This window comes from Vicugna pacos, chromosome 8 (genome assembly GCF_048564905.1).
Source record: "Vicugna pacos chromosome 8, VicPac4, whole genome shotgun sequence".
Lineage (NCBI taxonomy): Eukaryota > Metazoa > Chordata > Mammalia > Artiodactyla > Camelidae > Vicugna > Vicugna pacos.
The window spans coordinates 28,267,771-28,292,162 of NC_132994.1; the positions used below are offsets into that span (position 1 = coordinate 28,267,771).

General features: G+C 37.9%; 1 protein-coding gene across 4 annotated transcripts in view; it reads left to right on the forward strand.

The window, feature by feature from the left end:
- Window positions 1–24,392, forward strand: part of GRIK2 (glutamate ionotropic receptor kainate type subunit 2) — a 933,693-nt gene that overhangs the window by 145,571 nt on the left and 763,730 nt on the right. For 3 of the 4 annotated variants that reach the window (XM_072965661.1, XM_072965662.1, XM_072965663.1), the window contains exons 1-2: window positions 9,494–9,592; window positions 11,083–11,146. The gene's annotated coding sequence lies outside the window, so the exon portion shown is untranslated. Of the gene's footprint in view, window positions 1–9,493; window positions 9,593–11,082; window positions 11,147–24,392 lie in introns of those variants that run through there. The other variant, XM_072965660.1, reaches the window with a different exon arrangement.

The window sequence follows — 24,392 nt, forward strand, 5'->3', positions numbered from 1 at the left end:
CCTTTTATTAGCCGAACCGGAAGTTGTTGGCAGCAGCAAAGCCATGTTTTTTTCTTTCTTTCTGGCAGAATCCTACTCAAGAAATGAAGCTTTCAGAAAGAGGAGTGAGGGATACATGGGAGAGACCATTATCTTTTGGGATTTTAAAAGCAGACCAAACATTCACTCATTCTGTCTGTCAGGGAACCGATATTTACTGTGTATCTACCACGGGTCAAATATGGCATGAGGCACTGGGGACACGCTACAAAGCTGAATTTGTTCTCACTTGCATGGAGTTTAATTCTACTGGTACCTGGGAGACACAGAAATAAGCATGCCAGATTTTTTCAGAAAGCAGTCCATGAGAAAATAAAATAAAGTGATGGGATTGAGAGTCCTTGGGTGATGGTGACATCTAGGACGAGACCAGACTGATAGGCTATAATGAGGAGATGATCTGGGGAACGAAGATGGTTTGTGCTGTAGGAAAGCTGACACTGAGGTCCTATGTCAGGAAGTCCATAGCTTTTCCAAGGAAGGGGATGAAGGCTGGACCAGCCAGCACACAATAGGCAAAGGCAAAGTGGTTTCAGGTGAGGATAGAGAGGTGGAGTTTCAAGTACAGACCGTGGAGCACCTTGTGGGTCACTTACATGGGGTTTAGATTTGACTCTAAGTGTAGAGGTGGATGAGTGAGTGTTTGGTGAGGAGCTGTGAGGTGATTCAGTGTCTGTTTTTAAAAGGTAATTTGGGGCATTGACTAGATAACTGGTGAGGTCCTGAGTTGAGAGGAGGATGATTAGTTAGGAGGCAAGGATGCTGGTGCAGGGGGAGACAGTGGTGGGTCAGGCCAGGTTGGTGGGGGTAAAGATTTGAGGTCAGTCCTTAAGCCATGGAGAGCTTTTAAGTTGGTCACTTAAAGTTTTGGGATACTTTTTTCATCAGTCACTTCTTGCTCTAAGGTGAGGAATGGGAGGAGAGGCAGGTGGTGCAGTGATGGAGGAGAAAGGCATGAGGTGCCCATCTGGAAGAAGCAGGGGAGAATTCAGTGAGGTTTCTCCAGTCGCTCCTTGTCTAAATCATCAGGGTGTTCATCCTTGAGCAAACTTCGTAATGCTGTTCTCAAGATAAAGTTAAGGTTTTATGTTTCGTTTTTTCTTTTATTAAATGTAACAGAGGCCAGAAAATGACAATGCCAGCAGCACCATGCCCACCAGGAGATTCCAGGTCCCGAGACTGAGGGAGATGATTGGGTCGTTTGATGAAATCCCTGAGAGACCAGGAGAGAAGGAGCTCTCTTGAGCTACATTAACCTTCCCAACAGAAATTCCAACAAATCTGTGTATGGGAATGCAGGAGAGACTGGTGGTGATGGTGTGTGGCTGGACCCACATATGTAAGTGGGGATAAATGTATCATCGTATAACGGACTTACTGACTTACAGGCCTCCATCATTTATAAACTCTTCTTATGAGTTAGCATGGTGCTCCTGGACTCTGGGGTTAATGCTCATGTTAGCCCTGTGAACACAATGTTATCAGCATGTGCATTGTGTAGAGGAGGAGGGTGTGATATAGAATGGTTGAAATCACATGGCTAGGAAGTGGCAAATTAGAATTGGAACCCAGATCCATGATCTTAATAATTATGCTATACTGCCTCCTGAAGTCTTTTGCTAATTATGTAATGTATGTAAATGACTCTTATACAGAGTTGGATGTTTGTAAATTTTTCTGTGGTTATTCTTTATATATATATATATATTAAGCTAGAAGTGTGTCTATAGTCAATGTGTGGAAATAACCTAAATGTCCATCGACACTGGATAAAGAGGCTGTGTTATATTTATACAATGGAACACTACTCAGCCATAAAAAAGAATAAAATAATGCCATTTGCAGCAACATGGATGGACCTGGAAATCATCATTCTAAGTGAAGTAAGCCAGAAAAATACCATATGATATCACTTATATGTAGAATCTTAAAAAAAAGAAAAAAGAAGACACCAATGAACTTATCTACAAAACAGAAAGACTTACTGTCATAGTAAACAAATTTATGGTTACCAGGGGAAAGAGGGTGGGAAGTGATAAATTGGGAGTCTGAGATTTGCAGATATTAACTACTATATATAAAATAGTTAAACAACAAGTTTCTACTGTACAGCACAGGAAACTATATTCAATATCTTGTAGTAACCTATAATGAAAAAGAATATGAAAACAAATATATGTATATATATGTATGACTGAAACATTATGCTATACAGCAGAAATTGACACACTATAAACTGACTATACTTCAATCTAAAAAAAAAGGAAAGAAAAAGAAGGAAAAAAAGAGAGCTGGAAGTATGTTTCTGTTACTTTTAGTGGCCAATCCTTTGTATACTCACTATATGATATATAATAACACAGCTGCAGTATTAATCTTGAGTAATTCTGACTAATCTGTCTCTAAACTGATATTTTTAACTAGTAATCCTTAGAATTAGGAGGCTTTTTATTATACAAACAGACATGAAAGACTGGATATATTTTCACCAAGCATTCTTCTTCTTTTCATACATAGAACAAAACTTATTGGAGCAGTGCTGAACACACTTGACAATAAGTAAACCCTCCCTGTGCCAGTTAGGGTTCTCTGTTGTAAGCACTCAAAGCTGATTCTCCTTAACTTAAGCAAAGAGAGATTTGCTGGCAGGATATCTCACTTGTTTGCTGAGAAGCCTAGGGACCCTGTAAACTGGCAGGAATGCAGGCAGGCAGGTTCAAGCAGGAGAAACCGAAGCCAAGATCATGATGCAGGAATAGCCTGGTAAGGACAACCCCCCTGAGCTCTGCTTCTACCGCACCTCCCCTGGCCACCATGCTGGATGTTGGATGCTGCTGCTGGCACTGGGTGATGCCTCTTGGAATACATTTCTAAACCATCCCTGCTTCTTTCTGTCACTTGCTCCCAATTCAGAGTAGCAGGCAGGATCATCAGATTGACAAAGCCTGGGTCACCTGCTCTACCCATCTATGGCAGGAAGAGGTAGCCTCTGACCTGACTCACTGGGATTTTCAGAGAAGGGATGAAGCTTTGCCTTTCACCAGGTAGGAAGGGGTTTTGGATGCTGGACAGTTAAAGGAATGACACGTGTCTATTAAACTATCAAAGTAACATATTTTTAGGCATTAAGTGCTCACATAGAATTTTTTAGGTTTCTTGAAAAGGCAACAGAGTTCTGGAAAGAAACTACTTTCCTACATAGGATAGACTTCAATTATCTCAAAATAGCTACTGAGCTGGGAGGGGTCACTAACTCTACATTTGCATACAGATGATCTTGCCAGCCATTTGGTTTTGTGTTGAGAATTCCAATATGACATTCGGCAGTTACTGGAACAAAGACCGAGTCTGCGTCTTCCTTCCATTTATTCCATTTATCTCTTATAGGCTTTGTGGGAACAGTTGTCTCTAATCCAGGCCATCAGAAAGCCTTTTACTCGTTCCTTCTGGCGATGTCTAATTTTCACTGTTCTTGGAGTAATCAGTTGGCATTTTTTTTAATTGAGCTAATTCAAAAGCAACTCCTCCCCCTAAAGGAATCTTATGTTTTTGAATTTTATTGTTTTGCTCAGAGATTAAGCGTTTGTATCACCATAGTCTGAAATGTACCCTGCCAACCTATTAGTACCACGATAAAACTGATGTGGCAAAGTTTTAATTCATGCAGTAATTTTAGTGTTTACCCCACTAGCTCTAAAAACAAAGAGACCAGAGGACATGCAAAAGGCCATATGAGATTTTCAGTGGAGCACGTTTACTGTCATTATGCTGCCTTTTTATCCTTATGGATAGAGGGCTAGTCAAATTGGATCTATTAAAGATGAATTAAGTGGCATTATTAAAAATATAGACAAAATAAAATTAACAGTGCTAAATATTATGGAAACAACAACTGTCAGCACAGGACATTATAGGAACTGTAATAGAATTTTAAAAAATGCAAAATTTAAAAAGTGCAAAACCAAGCATTAATCTTGTCTTAACTGTATAGTCTAGATACAGTGATACAGTGAGACTGAATTAATTCACATATCATTTTTGCCCCACTCAATTGCAGAATCAATGAAACTTATGTGGACCTAAGAAAAATAGATCCATACCATCCAAGACTCCTCAGTCCTCCTTCTTTCAACTCATACATAACAACCCCAGATTCATTTTTGTAGTTTGTAAGTGTGCTGTACAGAGAATCCAAAGAGTCAACCTCAAGTAGACCTTCTTTGAAAAAGGATCAAAGCATAGTACAAATTAGAGAAGAAAAATCCAGGATTACTGTATACAAAAAGTGAGTAAAAGATTTGAGTGAAGAAATTCTTACCTGTGGATATTACAGAAAAAAAAATGTTTTCATTGGAAAGAAAGTAAAAAGAGTGTTAAAATAAATGTTTTACTCTTTCTACACACACTAATTAGTTACTAGTTCTTGGCATTGTATTAACTCTCCTATTTGACTATTTCTCACCTGCCAGGCACTGTGCTAAACATTTTGTATACTTTACTCAATAATCTCTCAAAACCCCCCTAAGATAAGTATTATTAACTCCATTTTATACTTAAGGAAACTGAGGCTTCAAGAAGGTAAACTTGAAAATAAGCAACTTAGCATTTGGACCCTGCCTTGGCATGTCTACTCTCTGAAATCCATGTGCACCACTGCCCTGGAGTATTCTCCCTCCTTTAATGCTCGTGGGGTACTCAAAGCCATGCTAAGTCTTACTCTGTGCTATCTGAGGGCAGGAATAACATTCCAAATTTTTACACACCATGCTTGCCTGGGACAGTGCCTGAGAGGTTCTCAGAAAAGGGTTGAAATGATAAAGGTACTGATTTTTACAGCCTTGCAATAAACTCCTAGTAATATTCACTAGTGTCTCAAGGTTCAGACTTTCATGATGTTAGATTTGGGGCTCAGTTTTGAAATTAGCCCATTTAGGCAATGTCAGTAGGAAGAGGGTGCAGATTTTGGTGAGCTCTTAAAATCAGGACCAAGGAAAAAGGCCTGATGAGGTCACACTTGAGACATTTCCTTGTAGGAAAAAAAGAGTATTTCATCAGAGGTGCTGTACTGTTTTCTAATATGTTAAACAAAAGAAAATTGGATCCAGTAGGGGCCACACATAACCAAATTCCTTATCGTTGTTGAGAAGTAGCAGTGGAATGGAACAGAAGAAGTGATGCTTATTTTCCTAGTATGCCTCACCCTGGACCTGGATGCTGTGACTCTAGTCTTCTCTAGTCTACATCTAGTATTTCCACTTCAGTACAGAAATGAGTTACTTCATCTGTTTTAACTTGTGTAAAATCTTAAATACTTAGAATTGATCAAGAAAAACTCACACCCCCACAATCCAGCTCTCTCAACCTGTTTCCTTTTAAAAAAAATTCAGTTCACAGAAAAACATATTAATTTTTTCAGCTACAGAATATTCTTAATGAGAACAGGATTTTTATAGAGATGTTATAAGTCTCTTTCTCATGAAGTTTGAGAAACAAATATCTAGGACAAATAGATTATATTTGATGTATTTCATTATGCACCTCGGCAATTAGAGAGTCCTGGTGGTGTTTCAGGGACTCTTTTATTGTGTTATACTTTCATACACCACGGGATCATTTGAGGGCATTACATTACATCCTACTACCTGATCAAATTAAATGTTTGAAAGTCTTGAGGAGATGAGATAACCTCGCCAAGAAAGAAAGGGAAGGGGTGCATAAAACTTAGCACTTAGAGAGGATATCTGTATTCAAAGTTGACTGAACAGTCATAGTCACTGCTCTCCCGTTTCACACACTTCACCTGGCATGAGGTATCTGCATTACGTATCAGTGCCATCAGCCGAAGTTTAATTTCAGTGGAGATAAAGCTGCAGGAGGAGCATTTTCTTGTTTACATCAAGATTGTTGGATTTATTCTTTTACCGTAGCAGCAGACTAAATATTGTCTCTGATTGTGTGGGAGGACTGCTTTTGGTGATAATTAGGTTAAGGGGAGCATATATGTCATTTTACATGGGCTCACCTTGGTATCACTGGTCAAAAAACATTTAACACATGTTATGTGTTGTGCCTACATGTGTGACAGTGCAGGAATATAATGATGAAAGCAACTTCATCACTTCCCTAGAGTAATGCGTGAAATGAGGCTGTCAGAAAATTTCAGTTGAATAGGGAATTTGTCGATGATACAACCAAAAGTTCTGTCAGAATGGAGAGGTGGGACCTCTGTGCAAACTGAGGATTCAGAAAGTCTTTCCGGACATCTGAATTTTGAAGGAGCGTGAAGGGGAAGTTTCTTATCAACAAAGGTGATTATTATGGTGACACAAATTTTACCTTATGCTGTATAAATAGGGATCGATATTTTGTTTGTTTTACTTACCCATTCTTTGTTCACATTTCCAGTAAAACAACTATACCCTGACACAATTGACTTAGCCTCTTACCTACGGAAATGCAAACTACTCGTGACTCCTAGTTATGTTCAATTCTCAGAACTAGTGTTAATATCTCTATGTTTCAAGGTGTAAGGCAGGGATAGGAAAAGAGAGATGTTCTTTATTTTTATTTTTTCCCCCAAACTGACTTTGAAAATACTGATCAAGGACATGGGGCAAAACATATCTGTCCATTACCATTCAGTTTTTGTTTTTGTTGTTTTAGTTCAATTACTATAGGGCTTCCAGAGTATTTCTTATTCTCTCAGCTTCGTCTTCATACATTATTTTCTGTACTATTCTTATCTCATCTGAGGGAAAGTAAAACTTTAAATCCATCAATCTATGTCTGAAAGTTGCTGAGACATGCTTATTAAATGGCCTAATTCTAGCAAGAAAAATAAATCCAGGTAACCCTGTGTATGCTTCCCTTTTCTACTTCCATTGTGTCCACGTGTGACTGAAGTCTTTTGTCAGTGGTTATATGTTTTAAAACCCATCCCTCTCACCAACCTTTTAAAATGTCTTTCTTCCTTTCTTCTCCTCTTTCCCCTCTCTCTTCCTTCCTTCCTTCTTACACTTTTATACACTTACTGTGTGTCAGACATGGTGCACGGTTTTGAGGATTTGATGGTAAATAAGCAGATGTGCCCCACCACATTAGACTTCCATATTGGTGGGGCAGGTGTTCAACTTAACAAGAAACAACAATGTGAAGTAAAGAGTATGGTAGGAAATACTTATCAGAAGAACATGGCCTAGTGTGGAATAGAGACTGATGGCAAAAGTCAGGGAAGAATTCCCCCAAAGAGGACAATATTAAATTCAGACATGAAGGGTGAATAAGACTTTTAGACATTAGTCAGGCGATTTGCCAACTCATAATCCTTTGGTGGGATTTAAGCACTGATCATCATTGATTGCTTACATTACAATAAGAGATACAAGCAGAAATTACATGTCTTTTGACTGAAGAATACAACACAACCTATGATGTAGTCTTAGGGGGAAAAAATAAAGAACCTGGTTCTGATTAAGTCTCTAGATCCAATTACCAAGTTACAGCAAATATGGAAGCCAGAGGAACTTGTTACGTGATACAACCAAGAGGCAATCAGAATTATCCAGGATAATTAAATAAATTATCTAAATACATACATACATACATACATACGTACATACAAAACAGAAACAGACTCATAGACAAAGAATACAAACTTGTGGTTGCCAAGGGGGCAGGGGCTGGGAAGGGATAGACTGGGATTTCAAAATGTAGAATAGATAAACAAGATTATACTGTATAGCACAGGGAAATAAATACAAGATCTTGTGGTAGCTCACAGTGAAAAAAAGTGTGACAGTGAATATATGTATGTTCGTGTATAACTGAAAAATTGTGCTCTACACTGGGATTTGACACAACATTGTAAAATGACTATAACTCAATAAAAAAAAAGTTAAAAAAATCAATTCTGAAAAAAAAAAAAAGAATTATCCAGGATATGGGGAACTCTACAAGGCATACAACCCATTTTCTTCAGCAAGTAAATAGCAAAGAATGGAAGAGGAATCTGAGATTAAAGGAGACCTCAGAGTTATAGCACTTAATTATCAAATCATGAACTTGTTTGGATCTTGAGTCACATAAAAAAATTATAAGTAATTTTATGTATGCAGAATGTATGAGGCAGTTGGATGTTTGAACACTTTCTGGATAGTTAAGGTTTTAATTTTTGAAAATGTGAAAATAGTAATGTAGTTATAAAAAGTCCTTATAATTTTAGAGATACATATTGGAAGATTTCATAGATTTTACAAATGAAATGATATGATGTCAAAATAATATACGAAAGGGTAAGTGGATAGAGGTATGGAAGAAACAAGAAATTGGCATGAGTCAATACTTGAGGCTGAGAGATAGGAAATAGGGCATTATTAAACTAGTTTGTCTACTTTGTATGTTTAAAATTTTCCATAAAAGTTGAATACAAAAGTAAAAGGCTAAATAAAAAATTCCAAGCTTTAAAAATTAGCCTTGTGAAGAGGGAAAGTATTTCTGGTAGAGAAGACAGTGTGCATAGATGTCTATCTAGAGGACCGGGGAGAATGCTGTTTTCAAGGGACTGAAATCAAGTCCACGTAGATGGACAGAGAAGAACACACGGAGCAAAGCAGGAGATACTCCATTATTGATTCGTAAAATAAACCTTGAAAGCCACATTAAGATATTGGACTCTATCTTTAGGGCAACAATAAGACGTTGAAGGAAGGATCCTAAGCAGGATAAACTTGATTACTAGGAAAAGGTACAGCTTTGAAAACGAGTTTGAAGAAGCAGAGAGAGATACTCTGAGACAAGTTAGTAGGAGGTTGCCCTAGTGCAGGCAAGAGATGGCGGGTGAGGGGAGAGCAGATGGAGTTGAGATATGAAGATATTGGTGATGTAAATGGGAGGGAAGTGGGAGCAAAGAGATCTGCGGCGATTTCCTCGGTTTCAGGCTGGGTGGAGAGTGAAATCGGGAGAACCAGATGAAGAGCACAATTGGAGGAACATTTGAGGAGCTCTCTGGAAAGACTGAGTCTGAGGTACCTATGGGTCTGTTACTGAATTAGACATGAGGCACCCCCTCTTGGGGTCCTAGCTGAACCAAAGCCCCCCGCCCCCCTGGCTCGTATAGGCGCTGCCTTCAGCGAAAGTGAGTTTGGTGCAAGCACGACAAGCTTTTATTCATTGGCCAGAGAATGGAGAAGGGGAGCCCGTGCTCTAACGGTTCCTTCTCCCGAAAGGAGGGGAGTGGAGAATGCAAGAATTAGGAAGCAGACAGGTCCCCAGGGCTGCAGGAAAGGGGAGATTCCGGAGCAGCGGGGAGCGAGTGCTGCCGGGGCATGCGCAGTCTTCCGCGGCAGTCTGCCGCGCTCCTTCGCACAGGGCGCAAGGCCCCACTTCGCGCGGAGACCTCAGCGTGGTAACGAAGCGGGGGTGACGCTGGGCTACTTCCGGGTCTCAGCTGCGAAGGCGCGTTCCTGTGGTCAAGTAGGATCCGGCTGGGGGCTGGGGGACCTCTGTATAGGTCTCAAAGTACAGCTGTTTTCAAAGCATCTCTGCCAAACACCAGGTACTTTTGAAATAAAAACTCAGAAAAATCAGGGCAAGTGTCCTTCAGCTCTCGGGATGGTATGGAAACACACAGATAAATCAAGGGAAGAAAAGAGGAGACCTTTAGCCTACTTTACTTTGCCTAAGTGGACATAGCAGATTCAGTCTGATTTTGCCGCCTGCCTCCGGGCATCCTGTTGATAAAACACAAGTAGCCTGTGTGGACTGAAATAAAACGCACAACTTAATTGCAGTGGCTGCAGAGGCCGGGCTGTCTGCTTGTCCGCATCCTGAGTTCCCGCCGCTCACTGTCGGGGAGGGTGGTAGCGGCTGATGACTTGATGGTCACGGCATCCTTTGTTTACTGATATGACTGGCAGTATTTTTCATTTACACCTATATGGTTAAAAACCATTAACTTGGGGCCTGGGCTACATGGGTGACTGGTCATTAAGAGTAGTTGTGACAGGTCGTTTAAGAGTAGTTGTGACAGGTCGTTTAAGAGTAGTTGTGTATGAGTTCCAAGCGACAAGTCTGTGATTAAATCACCCAAGGAGACTATGTATAATAAAAAGAGAAGAAAACAGAACAGAGCCTTGGGAATGCCAACATTTACGGAACAAGTAGAGGGAAAAGAGCATATAAAAGTAGACAGAATGATCATAAAGGTAGGAGGAAGGTCAAGTCAGTGTGATGTCACAGAGGCCAAGGACAAGGGCTGTTTCAAGACAGCGTGGTTAGGGGAATTGAATTCCTGAGAAGGCCAAGTAAGGTATGACTTGAAAATTGTCTATTATATTTAAGAAAGTTCCCTTCTATTCTTACTTTGTAAGTGGGCTTTAAAAAAGTCATTGGTGGGCATTAAATTATCTGATACTTTTTTCTGCATATATTGACATAGGAACAAAAACAACAAAATAATGACTAATGCTTGTTTAAAGCTTACTTTGTGCCAGGCATTGTATTTTAGTGCTTTATGTATTAACTCATTTTATCAGTCGGAGTCCTGGTGGGAAACACAATGTGGGTAGTTGAAGAGACTTTAATGAAGGGACTATTGTTGATGCTTTTGTTAAGATTAAAGGAAACCAGCAATAGGTGGTGAAACACCCTGGGGCTAACCACAGTGGGAAGCTGTTACCTCCTCGAAGCTTTGAAGTGCAGAAGAAGGTGGTGGTTCCTGGAACCTGGTGAGGAAAAGCCACCAAACAGGACTCCTGTGCTGAGGTTCAGGGATGCAACTGTTGTGACACTGTGGCCTGGAGTGTAGGAGCCATGTGGATAAGTACCTTTATTCTTCTCTGAACAGCCAATCTCCTGGTGGTGCTTGAAACCCACAGAGAACAAGAATGCCTAGTAGTTTTAGTCCATATGGATTAGCCTCTTGAGATGCAAATTAGAGAGAAGACAGGAAAGTAGATCTGAAGGAGCAAATGTGAAATATCTAGCACACCAATTTGATCTTCAGAGCAACCCTGACTAAGTGCTATTGTTTTTACTGTTCTGCAGATGAGGAAACCGAGGCACTGAGGCGACAGAGAGGTTCAGTCACTTGCTCAAGATCACATAGATAGTAAGTACTGAAACTAGTTGCATGCTTACCTTATTAATTTTTATACTTTCTTCTTTACTAGTATGTATTTAAGGTGGCAAATACTGTTTCAGATGCATTCTACCCAACATAGTATATAATATTTCCACTCTTTCCAGTTGAAAATATTTATTTTCCTTATGACTTTTTTATCCCTTTGATTATTTGGAAGTATATGTCGATTTTGAAATATATGGAGTTTTTAATATTTACTTTTTGTTATTTATTTCTTTTAAGTTTATTAGGATCAGAAAATGTAATGATTATAATACCAGCCCTTTGAAGTTTATTGAGATTAGCTCTACAAACATTTATTTGGTGAGCTTTGTAATTGTTCTCTGTGAGCTTGAAAATAATGTGTATTCTGTAATCACTTAATTTTTGCTTTTTATATTTAAAGACAATACCACTTTTTTAGGATTTTAAAATATTTGAAATATATACAATTACATTATATATTTTTATAGATTTTCGGGATTTTTATATATCTCTGAATTTTTTATTGTTAAACACGGACCTTTTTTTCTTTAATAGCATTGTTTTTGCCTTAAAGCCTATTTTGCCTGATTCTAAAAGAGTGACACCAGTTTCTTTTTGTTAGTATTTGACTGGTATCTTTTTCCAGCATTTTATTTTCAGAATTTCTGAATTCTGTTTCTTAGATGTGTGTTTTGCAAAGAGTTTAAAAAGAAGTCCATGATAGAAATCCAAGAAATTTGTCATAAACTTTGTCTTAACAGAATGTTTCTTCATTTGTATATATTATAATTATTTAAGTATTTAATTTCTTCAGCCATATTTGTGCTTTTTGATTACCATGCTTCTTCTATACTTTTTTCCTGTTTTTCCCTTCTTTTAGAATTGTTGATTATTTTGAAATGATTATTCCAGAAAATTCAGCATACATATTTTTCAACTCTAAATTTAGTGTTTTTACTCTCCTCCCAAACAATATAAGGGACTTAAAAGTCTTTCAATTCAGTTTCTCCTTTCCTAACTTTATGTTATTTTTGTCATGTGTTTTAGTTTAATCCCACAATACATTATTATTATTTAATTCAGTCATTTTATATTTAGATTTATCCAGGTACCTCTTTATTTCCTCTTACTTCTCATCTTCTATGATAATCACTTTCTTTTTGCCAGATGTCATTTGGATTTTATTCTAGTGAAGGTCTATAAATGAGCAAACCCTTGTGTTTTCATTATAGAATAATGTTGTCTATTTTTTTCAGTAAGGTATTTTTACTTGATACAGAATTCTAGGCTGGGATGATTGTTTTTTTTCTCAATACATTGAAAATATTCCACTTGCTTCTGGCTTGCATTGGTACCACTGAAAAGTCTGCTGTCAATATAATTGTATTTTCTTTAAAATTAAATCTTTTCTTTCTGTTTTAAGATTGCCTTATTTTTCTGCAGTTCTACAGTGATTTGACTAGAGAATTGATGTCTTTTTTATTCATCTCACTTCATATTTATTAAGAGAGAGATTTTAATTCATTAAAATGTTAGATTTTCTCATTTTCTCTTCCGTGTTTCAACATTTAAAAAAATATTTTCCAGGGGGTGGGTATAGCTCAAGTGGAAGAGCACATGCTTAGCATGTACAAGATCTCGGGTTCAATCCTCAGTACTCCCTCTAAAAACATAAATAAATAAACCTAATTACCTCCCCACCCCCAAAATAAATAAATAAATATTTTAAAAAATTTTTAAAAAGTCCATTTTTGTTTTTCTGTGCTGCAGTTTTCAGATGTATTGTATTGTTCCATAAAACTCTCTTCATCTGCTAAATCCATTTGTTGAGTCTCTAATTTCAATCATTATATTTTTCATTTGCAGAAATTGTTTACTTTACATTGTTGTTCTTTCATTATTTTTTTAAAAACACGTAATAAATACATTTTATATTCTGTCTGATAAATTTCAGTATCTGAACTGTTTACATGTTTGATCTGTCCTCTGTTTTTTAATGCTGCATTTGGTGACTTATTTATTTCTGTTTTATGATTTTTGTTGTGAGTAAATATTTCTTGGGGTTTCATCTGTGGGAATAATTTGAGACGTAGGATAAAGGTATGTTCATGCAGAGAAGAGTTACATTTTCTTCTGCTAGTTCTAGTCCAGAAACACTTGGAATTCTCTGAGTTTTTTGTTTTTGTTTTTCAGATTAAATAAGCAGTATGCCCTTATGTAAAACCCATGTGAGGCCTGGATTATGGTTAAAAGTTCTCAAGGGTGTCCCCTTTCACTCAGAACCACAGCAGTTCTGTTTGTAGCCCGTCTCTGAGGGGTGAGTGGTTAGGCAGAGTTTGGTCAAGCTCACTTTCACCTTTCCCCTGAGATTATAGCCCTATGATATCCAGCTTTTTGGGGGAAGATCTTTTGACATTTTCCAAGTTAGGAAGCTCTGGCTTTTCCTCCCTCCTGTCTATACTCTCTAATTTCAAAGCCATAAAAACTGAACATAAAATGTATCAGGATTTGGCAAATGTGCACGAGGTGAAAGCCAACTTTATCTTTTTGGATTTTTGCCTTCACTCAGTATTTCTGACTTTCTTGTCAACTCATCGATACATTTAAGACTTTAAAAAGATACTTGATCCAGCATTTTTTTTCTTTTACTTTTTTTTCTTTGCTTGGTAGGAGTTTTAATCAGAGCACTTAGTTCACCAGATTGTTGCTAAAAAGTGAGCTGCAGTATCAGTAACTATGGGGATTCTTGAGAGAGTATTTCGGAAGATTGATAGGTGGTTAAAGCCAGGTGGTGGCAGGTGAGAGTGGAAGGTGAGGCTGTGCAAAGGAGGGGGTCCAGGGCTTCTAGCATTTATCTAGGCCCATCCCAAGTCCCCTTCTTCTTGCTGGTTTTCACAGGTGATATCTCAGCAGTCTACCAAGATGGGAGCCACAGTATCTGCGATCTTAGTCTTTATTCATTACAGATTCTAACACAAAATTAATTAGAGATTCAAACACTAATGGCCGTTGAGAGCCCACTGAAACCAAGTTTTTCTCTGTTCAGGATTCACAGCCAGGTAGTAAATCATTGTATAATTTATCAGTCTCACTGATTACTGGAATGCTGCAATATTTTCCCCAATATTTTGCTCTTTATTTTATTCCAAGACTTATAAAACCTTGTGAGCTCACTGCCAATCTTGAGCCTCTTTGGGCTGAACTGGCCTTTTTGGAAGCAGTCCTCCCTCTGACAAGAGATGCTGTTTCCAGATATGTGGATTCAGCATAGCCGAATGGAACAGGCAGCCCAGCAGGAGCAGCAGCAAACCGTAAAATCCACAATTTTAAAGTGTCAGGATAAGTATTTCATGGACCCATCCTGTTACTCTAAAATCAGATCAACTGGGAATGTACTTTCCAGCCAAAATTTGACAGGTGCAGCTCCTGCCATGGCTCTGCTGTTCTTTCACTAATCTGCCCATCTGCTCCCAGGATTGCTCTGTTTCTCTTAGAAACATTCCCTCTTCTGCTTCCTTTAGCCTCAGATACTCCACTTTGTCATTTAAGGCAGGGTCCACACAAACAAGTCAAAACAGACAGGAACAGAGCTGTTATATGTAATGAGAGCAGTAAAGGCATCCAGTCTGAATAATTCCATCTTGCAAATTGGTTATCTTGTCCGTATTAGTCTAATTTACTCATATTCTCTGAATTTGGGGGGATTTTGCTGGCTGTACATAGCAAATAAGATAACTAATTAAGCTTTAGTAATGGACAAAAACGTTTAAATGAATCCATTCATACAAGTTTTCCATAGGCATCATTTAAGTACTATAATGCTATTTTTCCTTCATAGTAGTTAACAAAAACATGTATTTTGTGCTCTCTAGCATTTATTATGAGCAATATTTATTGAAGACATCTTTATCATTATTAAATTTTAGGATAATTATTATGCTAAATTTTTATTAATAATCAGAAAAATAATTATCACATTGCTGGTTATGATGTATACCTTGTAGAGTACACTAGAAAAAGCTTACAAACAGTACAAAAATGGGATGGGCTAAATTTTGCCTGTGGGCCAAAATTTGCTAACCCCTGTCTTAGAACAATCACAGCAAAGATTTATTATTTTCAGTTTTCAGAAGGAATGAACTTAGGTCAAAGTAGCAGAGCTTTGAATACATTTCTAGAATTCTTTCTCTTATTTCACAAAGGCCTGTGTGACTCTCTGTTTCTCAGTTTTACAGGTTTCTAGGAGGGACATGGGCAAAAACTAAAATGTGTGGGAAGCTGGGGACTCCCAAGAGAAATGACATCTGTATGGGGGATAGAAACCCCCAACCCTAGTGGCTTACAGTAACAGCCATTTATATGCTGAGGATTCCTTAATTTAGGATAGGTTCAGCTAAGCGATTTTTCTGCTGATCTTGCCTGGAGTCACTCCGTGTCTGTGGTCATCTGGAGGTTCACTTGTGGCTGATTGGTCCACAGTAGCATCACTTACATGTCTGGGGGTCGTCTGGGGCTCCTGGCCAAGGTTGCTTTGTTCTCCCCCATGTAGTTTCTCCAGCAGGATAGTTTGAGTTTTTAAATAGTGGTGGTGTATTCTCAAAGAACATGGTCCAATATTCTAGCACTTATTAAGCCTCTGCTTGTGATATCTTTGCTATGTTTTACTGGCCAAAGCAAGGCCTATGTCCATACTGAGAGCCATTGCGGGAACAGACTACACCAAAGATGTGGCTACCAGGAAGGGTGATTCATTGGGTGGTATTGTTGTGATGATAAGATCTGCCTCCAAAATGTTATGTTGCAAAGTTGATGGTTCTTTTTCTTTCTTACTATTGCAGAACAAATGATCCATAATGTGTGTTTCACAACTTTATATAGCTGATTTCAAGTATTGCTCTGTTTAATGTTCTGTGCTATGGCATTGTAAACAATTAAAATTGTTTTCTTACATGTCATGACCTTGCAAGAGGGTAGAGGACATGTAGTGAAGCTATATTACAGTTTGATTGCAGTAATTACGATTACACTATGGTGCTTAAGAGAATTTTGGTTAAAAACATGAGCTTTAATTGCCAACTCTGCCACTTGCTAAATATCAGACAAATTCTAAACCTCTCTGTCTGAATTTCATCAGCTATGATAATTAATGATAAGAGTTTGAAGGACATTTACATATTTCTCCCAGTCACTGGCACATATTAAACATGAAAAATCTACCTATTATTATTATTTAATAGTAGTAGGGAGTTTTCACTGTGTATTCTTCAGAGATTTTCAATGGCTCATCATCCAAGTATCTGCCTAGTCTCTTCTTTACTATTTAGAAATAGTGAAATTATTGTTATGTATTACATGTAAGTGCCACCAGCGCAAAAGACAATAGGCAGTTTGTTTCCAGCTGGCTCCATTTCCGACTGGATCTGCTGGCTTGCATGCACCTCATTTTCCTAAGACTTCCCTCCTGAAATGGACTAACGTAACTTGAGGGTCATAAGAATTTTGTAGTTATTTATGTACTCCTATCTCTTTCATCCTACCTTTTATAAAGCCCAAGGTGAACAGAACAGTGGAAATCTGAGAATTTGGAATAAGGGAGACCTGTATGGAAATCCCACTGCTGTCACTTACAGCTATGAGACTCTGAGTTTCAGTTTTTCACCTGTAAAATGGAAATAATAATATAGTCTTACTCTGGTTGTGAGAATTTTAAAAGAAAATATTTATAAAATGCCCAGTATAGAACTGATCTAAATAAATGGTTGCCTTTGCAATAAATTTAAATGTGCTTTTGCAGTGTTATATGGATTCATTATCTAATCACAGTCTGAAAAAAAGAGCCTTATGACACTTTGGTGTATAAGAATATTTCTGCTGCCAAAGCTATCACTGTAAGTTTTAATCAAAGATTCCAGATAACTATGATTACTTAGCATTTCTGTGTCAAGATTGCCTCAGGACATATCCAAGAACAAATAGCCTACTGTTGGGTGGAAATATGGAAACAGACTTTGGAGACGCTGGCATGCAGCTAGCTCACCATGATTGTTTCTCAAACTACTCCAAAAAACATAAAAGACAGAAGGAGACATTGGGGAATATTTATGGAAAATAATCAAGAGAAGATAAATGAGCTTTAGAAGTGTTCTATAATAATTTTCAACTTATATGCCTTTTCAAATGAATATAATAGTTTTAGAATTTTGAGGTAAACTATACAAAGCAAAACACATGTCTAAGCACAAATTAAACAAAATTTCATTTCTTCCCCTGCCCTAAAGACTTGACCTGATTATGTTCAGCCTATTTTAAAGTGACATTAGCTCTTTAAAGCCTTCAGGTTACTATTCAGTAAACTACATCTTCACTGCAGTGAATAGAATTCTAGTGAATAGAATTCTAATGTTACCAGGAGACTGGTAACATTAAAGATCTTTCTAAAAACTTCAGGATTCTAGAAGACCATGTATGGTGGGGGTGAAAGATGTAATAGCAACCTTACCAGCCAATTTCAGATTTTCTGGTTCCCTTTAGTCCAAAGTGGCAGATCTGGGAGCCTGGGAATGCAGCCTGTAGAGGTGAGCACCTCTTAGATACAGAATTAAGTAGGAAGTGCTCAGAAGGAATCTGAGGGCAAATAGGTGAGTCGAAAACCCGCATAGGAAACCAGATCCAGGGAGGCTTCTATTCTACTACAAGAAGGTAGATGATCAGTGGTAAACATATAAGTAAATCATTACCTGTCATGTTAGAAGAAGATGAATGCATCAGGGAAAACAAAATAGAGAAAGCCAAGGAGCATTGAAATTGTTAGACAGGAAGAAGGGATCAGGTTGCAGAATTAAACAGAATGTTCAGGGCATGTTTCATTGAGAAGATGAGCAAAGACTTGAAAGAGGTGAGGAAACCAACCGTAGTCTTCTGGGGGCAGAGCGTTCCAGGTGGAAGGAGCAGTAAGTGCAAAAAGACCCTGAGGTGGAGCGTGTTGTGCAAGTTCAGGGAGGCCAGCGTGGCTGAATCAGTGAGTGAGGAGGCAGATGGTGGAGGAAAGCTTCAAAGGGCCAGCTGGGAGCTGTATCACATAGAGGTTCACAGGTTTCTTTAAGGGTTTTGGGTTTACTCTGTGTGAAATGGAGAGCCCTTGCAAGGTTTTGAAGGGAACATTGCATGACTTAGATTTTCAGAAGTTCCATCTGGCTACTGAATCAGAAATACTTTACAGGGATGGAGGTGAAGGAGGCAGGGGTAGCAGCCCAGAAACCTGTGAGGAGGCTTTTGCAGTAATCCTGGTGGGAGATGGTGGTGGCTCAGACGACGATAGTAACAGTGGAGATGGTTGGAAGTGCTGTGTCCTGAATATGTTTTAAGTGTAGAACCAGCAGGATTTCCTCATGGGCGCTAACAAGGATTTTCTGGCGTGTTCATTTTTGTGTTGTCCATCATTGATTCCAAGTTTCTAATTATCAGCTGAGCAATCAATTGTAATCCTTCCCAGCTGCTCAAGGCAGCACACTGAATCATGTGGTGATGTGTTTGACCTTCCAGGAATGCTGGACTGAGACAGAAGGGGCAAGGAGGGATGGGATTTGAACATCGACTCTCTCTTGTAAGGTAACTCCTCACGCAAGCGAGAAACAGCCTCACAGACAATGAGGTAGTGACGGCTGACCAGGGAGGCTCACAGAGGTGAGAATGGAAGGTTGGGGTTCAGGATGCTTTGCATCCCTTGATGCTATTTATTTCCCCCTGTCCCAGTGTATAAGGCCTTAATCTTTCTTCATCAATACCATAACTTTTGCATAAAAGGAACCTGAAGAGGCTATAAACTTCAGTGGATATAATTCAACAAGCTACTCACCCAAGCCTTAAGTGTGGTTTTTGAAGTTTTAAGACTTTAGAAGTTGCTTTACTCTCTTCAGAGGACATCTCTAGCAGCATCAGTTTGTTCCTTAAGACAAACATTTAGGGATGTAAATTTGTCATTCTCTCTTCAGTCTGTTCAGTGTTGCTGAAAAAGGTGTCACCAGCAGGTCCTGACTCTCACACCTCCTTTGTTGCAGTGTGGCCGTCCACATCTTGCCCTCATTACTCCCTCCTCTGCTGGGGACCCCTTGTTCGTTTGTCAGCTTTTCTAGTTACAGACAACAAACATAAATCTGACTATGTTAGCTGAAAATGAATTTATTGGAAGATAGCTTATAGAACTGATGAAAACAGGAATGGACTCAGTTTAGGAAGGGCAATCGGTAAGGCACTTGCAGGAGGCAGTGCAGCCAAGGCTGCCTCAGAGCAGCCTGTTTGAGTCCTGTGGGAGGCTTCCAGCCTCTGCTTGTGGCTGGAGCTGACATTGCTCTGATCTGAGCATGTGAGACTCTAGTCACTGAGCAGATGCATCACACCCGCAAGACTTCCAGTGCCCAGTGCCCCAGTGGCAACATCCAGTTGGCTAACCTCAGGTTACATACCTTCCATCTGATTGAGGGCGAGGAGAGGGTTTTTGGGTATCAGAGGAGTAGATGTCCCTCACCAGGTATAATGAAAAGTTTTCCTCCAGAAGAAAGTATTTGGATGCTGAGTAGCAAAATATAATAATGTAATAAAATAATGCAGCTGGAAAGTGGAAAAAGAAATACATTTGCATAGAAATGCATAATGATTTGCATATACCTTGCATTTACACTGACTCACTCCATTCTCTATCCTCGGATACTTTTCTATTTAAAACATTATTACTGTTGACTTGGAAATTTTCTCCTTTTTTAAAAATAATTTTTTATTCTTCACAATTTATCATCTTTTTCCCTCTTGCCACTCAACTTTTATTTCTTCCAGTACATAAGCATCCCTTTTTTTCTTTTCCTCTCTTTTTTTTTTGCTTCTTTTCTTACTGACTTTATATCCTATTTCCCCCTACTTTTTTTTTCTAAAACATCTTGTGTATATCTTGTTTTCCTTTCTTATCCTATTATAAGAAATGCACCTATTAGCATCTAAGCAAACTCATGTAGTTCTGTTCATTTTCAATCCCACTTCACCTTTAACTGCCTCCCCATCCCCTTACCCTGACCATTATCACTTTCAGTGTTTTCTACCACTTCTCTGGTATCCAGTGGTTCCAAGTATTCCAAAGAGATAGCAATTGACCTCAGAAAGGCAGTGCAGTACAATGGCTAATGGTGTGGCCTCTGAAATCAAACTGCTGGTATCAGTTACATCATATATTTTTATTGGGTTGTTAAGAAGTTTAAATGAGTTATTACTTGTTCTTTGTTTAGAACAGTGCCTGTAACACGGTAAGCACAGTGTAGATGTGAAGCTACTCTTGTTATTATTACTGTTTTCTGTATTGAAGTGTATCCATCCCTTGTCCCATTTTCCTAAGGCCCTCTTTTCTAATTTCTAAAGTATTAAAAAGATGTTATTAGCATAATATGTTCATGGATTTAAATGGCTTGTGGCATGATTTCAATCCAGGCAACGTATCTCTATTTTGACAGGAGGCTTATGGCACTATTACATGTCTTGACCAAAAGAGATGCTAATGTCTTTTTGGCACCCTGGTGAAGGTGCCCATTAAGATAGGTCTTTGGGCCTTTTGATATTCTTTCAAAGTAACACCGTAACATCCAGAGTTTCCTTTCTAACTAGATTTTTTAAACTTCAGGTGTTTCCCCCAACCCCAGACTACAACATCTTCTTTTGAAAATTTTCAAACACACGACAAAGTTGAGTGAATTTTACAGGGAATGCAGTTATTTCTACTATAGATTCCTAGAATCTACACTGTCATTTTTTTTTTCTATTTTGTGCATCGTTAAATTTAGTTGTAATAGGAAAGCAACATGGAAAGGAGAAAGAATATAAGGTTTACATTCAGAGATCTGTATTTGAATCCCTTTTCTTGGCTTAGAACTATATTCCTATGGTTTTTAAACTCTTTGAATTTACATTTTTGTTTTTTGTTTTTTAATCTATAAATGTGGACACTAATACTGACTTTACAGTGTTGCTGTGAAGAGCAAACGGCATAGCTTAGGTGTACAAGAAGCACTAGATAAATGTTAATTCTTTTTTTTTTTGTATTTTTACATTATTTATTGTAGTCATTTAAAAAATAATTACACTCCAGAACTTTGACTTTTTTTTATGTTTTCCATCTTTCAAATTCAAGAAAGAAATTGGACAACTGATTTAAACAAACATGATGGATACTATGTGTTATAGTAACTTATTGTGGGTCAATCCTTTTTAATTATATACTATCATGATCTTTAGGTATTCTGTTTAACTTTTCAGGATCTTCCCTGTCATTCCAAGTGAAATTTTATTATTTAAATATCTCTATTTTATTTTCTTGGCATGTGATTAGCATGTTTTCTTTTCTTCAATATTTGAAGCACGTAGCCTTTGTTAATTTTTAATTTCGGTGTATCCCTTATCTTTGTGCCCTTTTCCAAATGTTTTATTTCTGCTTTAAAAACATTTTAAAAAATCATTTCTGTATGTGTAACCTGGGCTTATCAGTACCTGAATGCTTATATTTCTCCAATTCCCACTGCTCATTCTGGGCCCATCCATTCTTTGCAGTGTTTCTTGATCTTATTCATGAATTCTACAATCAGAAAGCACTTAAGTTATTCTTCTGCTTTGTTCCTTTTTCTATTTGGAAACATGCAGGCATTTCTTCCATCAATCAAGCTACTCCTTGTGCATTTTTATATGTTATTCTTATTGGTTTTGAAGCATTTTGGTACCATTCCTTTCTCTAGCTCCTTCCAAGTTTTCAGGCTACATTATTGAAAGATGCTTTTATCAGTGAATGTGATTCCACTTTTCATTTGCTGTTACACAGTTTAAAATGCTCCTGCATTTATCTAATCTAGTCTTCACCTTGACGAATCTACTAAATTCTACTTTTTCTCTACACAAAATATTTCAGAAACAAACACTTGAGTTCAAAAAACTCTTCGGTTTCACTATTATTAGGTTATTATTTTCAATTTAACTTTTAATGAAAAGTTTCTTCAAAAGATGGCTTTCTTGGTTGGGGGAGGGAAGGTTATATATCTCGTGCTTAGCATGCACGAGGTCCTCGGTTCAATCCCCAGCATCTCTGTTCAAATAAATAGACAAACAAACAAACAAACAAACCTAATTACCTCTCCCCAAAAAATTATCAAAAAAAGATGGCTTACTGTTTGATAAATTCTAATAGATATTGGAATATATACTTCCATTGCTCATTATATATATCACAAATATTTTAATTGTATTGGTGATAGATATTTAGCCTACAGTTGTCAACCAAATAAGTAGAGTTAACATTCCAGTTATTTGGCACCCTTAATTATAAGAAAGAGCTATGAGTCCAAAGTAAACAATACAACCTCAAGTTTGAGAAACACGAAAAATGTCCTGGAAGACACAAAGATGAAAAGGTACTATGTTCAACAAACCCCTCCAACCCCAGTGCTCTGTTCCTTCCTGGCTCTTCACTGTGAGAACTTGGTGGGAGTTCTGGAGGTAAACCCCACCAGGGTTAGGGGCCCTCCTCACTCTGTGGCTCTGAGGAGTTGGTCACTGTCATGCTAGTCCACATTCAACTTCCAGTAGTTAGTCATAATCACCCCTGATGTGTTCCTCCTGTTTTGTGGCTTCTACTTACTCTAGGTAAAAAGATTGTGCTGTGATTGTCTGAGTTCACTTCTCTCTCCAGATTTCAGGGGTGACGGGTTGCCTTGTAGCCTCAATTCTCTGCTGGGCCCAAGAAAAATCAATGATTTTCAGTTTGTTCAGTTCTTGTTTTCTCGTTGTGAAGATGGGAGCAATGACTTCCAAGCTCTTTGGATGTTGGAGCTGAAACTGGAAATCCAGGACTGTTTTTCAACAAAGGGTATTGGAACAATTGGACATCTATATGAAACAGAAAAGAATTTGATCCATACTTTGCATCAATTTAAAAAAATCAACTCAAAATGGATCATAGATCTCAATATAAAACCTATAAAACTTCTAGGAAAAAACATGGGAGAAAATCTTTGTGATTTCAGGTTAGGCAGAGTTTTCTTAGAAATGACACCAAAAGCATGAACTATAAAGAAAAATCTGATAAATTTGATTTCATCAAGATTAAAAACTTCTGCTCTCCATAAGGTACAGTTTACAAAAATCAAAAGATAAGTCACCAAATGAATAAAAATATTTTCAAATACCTACATCTTCTATAAAGAACTAATATCCAGAACATAGAAAGAGCTCTCAGAACATGATCATAAAATATTGAAAGAATTGATATAAAAAGTGAGTAAAAAGATTTGAATATGCACTTTACCTACAAAAGAGTTGGATGGCAAATAAGCACATGCAACAATGCTAAACAGTATTTGCCATTAAGAAAATGCAGATTAAATTCATCATGAGGTATCACTACACACTTGTTAGTATATTTAAAATACAAAACCAAAACTGCTAGTACAAAGTACTAGCAAGTATATGGAGCAACTGGAACTCTCATATATTGCTGGTGGGAATGGAAAACATTATAGCTGCTGTCGAAAACATTTCAGCAGTTAAATATATGCTTATCGTAAGGTCTGGCATTACCACTCTTAGGTGATTTATTTAAGAGAAATTTTAAAAAATTGTACACTACTGTTTCTAGTAGCTTTATTTGTAATAGCCCCCAAACTGGTAACATCTGAAATGTCTAGCAACTGATAAATGGATATGTCAGCTGTGATACATCCATAAAATAGAATGCTGCTAAGCTCTAAAATGAAACGGACTATTGATAAATGCAGGGACATGGATGAATCTCAAAAAGTATTAATGTGTTAAGTAAAAAAAGCCAGTTCTAAATGGTTTTATACCGAATGATTCTATTTGTATGAAAACATTCTGGAAAAGGCAAAACAATGGGACAGGCAACAGGTCAGTGGCTGTCAGAATATGAGAGTAGAGAGAGTGTCTTAATCTGTTTGGGGTGCTATAATAAAAATGCCATAGACTGTGGCTTAAAAATAAATAGAAATTTACTTTTCGTAGTTGTGGAACCTAGCAAGTCCAAGATCAAGGTGCGGGCAGGTTCAGTGTCTGGTGAGGACCCACTTCCTGGTTCATAAATGGGAATCTTTTTGCTGTGTTCTCACATAGTGGTAGAAACTAGGGAGTTCTGGGGGTTCCCTTTTATGAGGACACTAATTCCATTAATGAAGACTCCACCCTCATTACCTAAGACCTCCCAAATACCCCA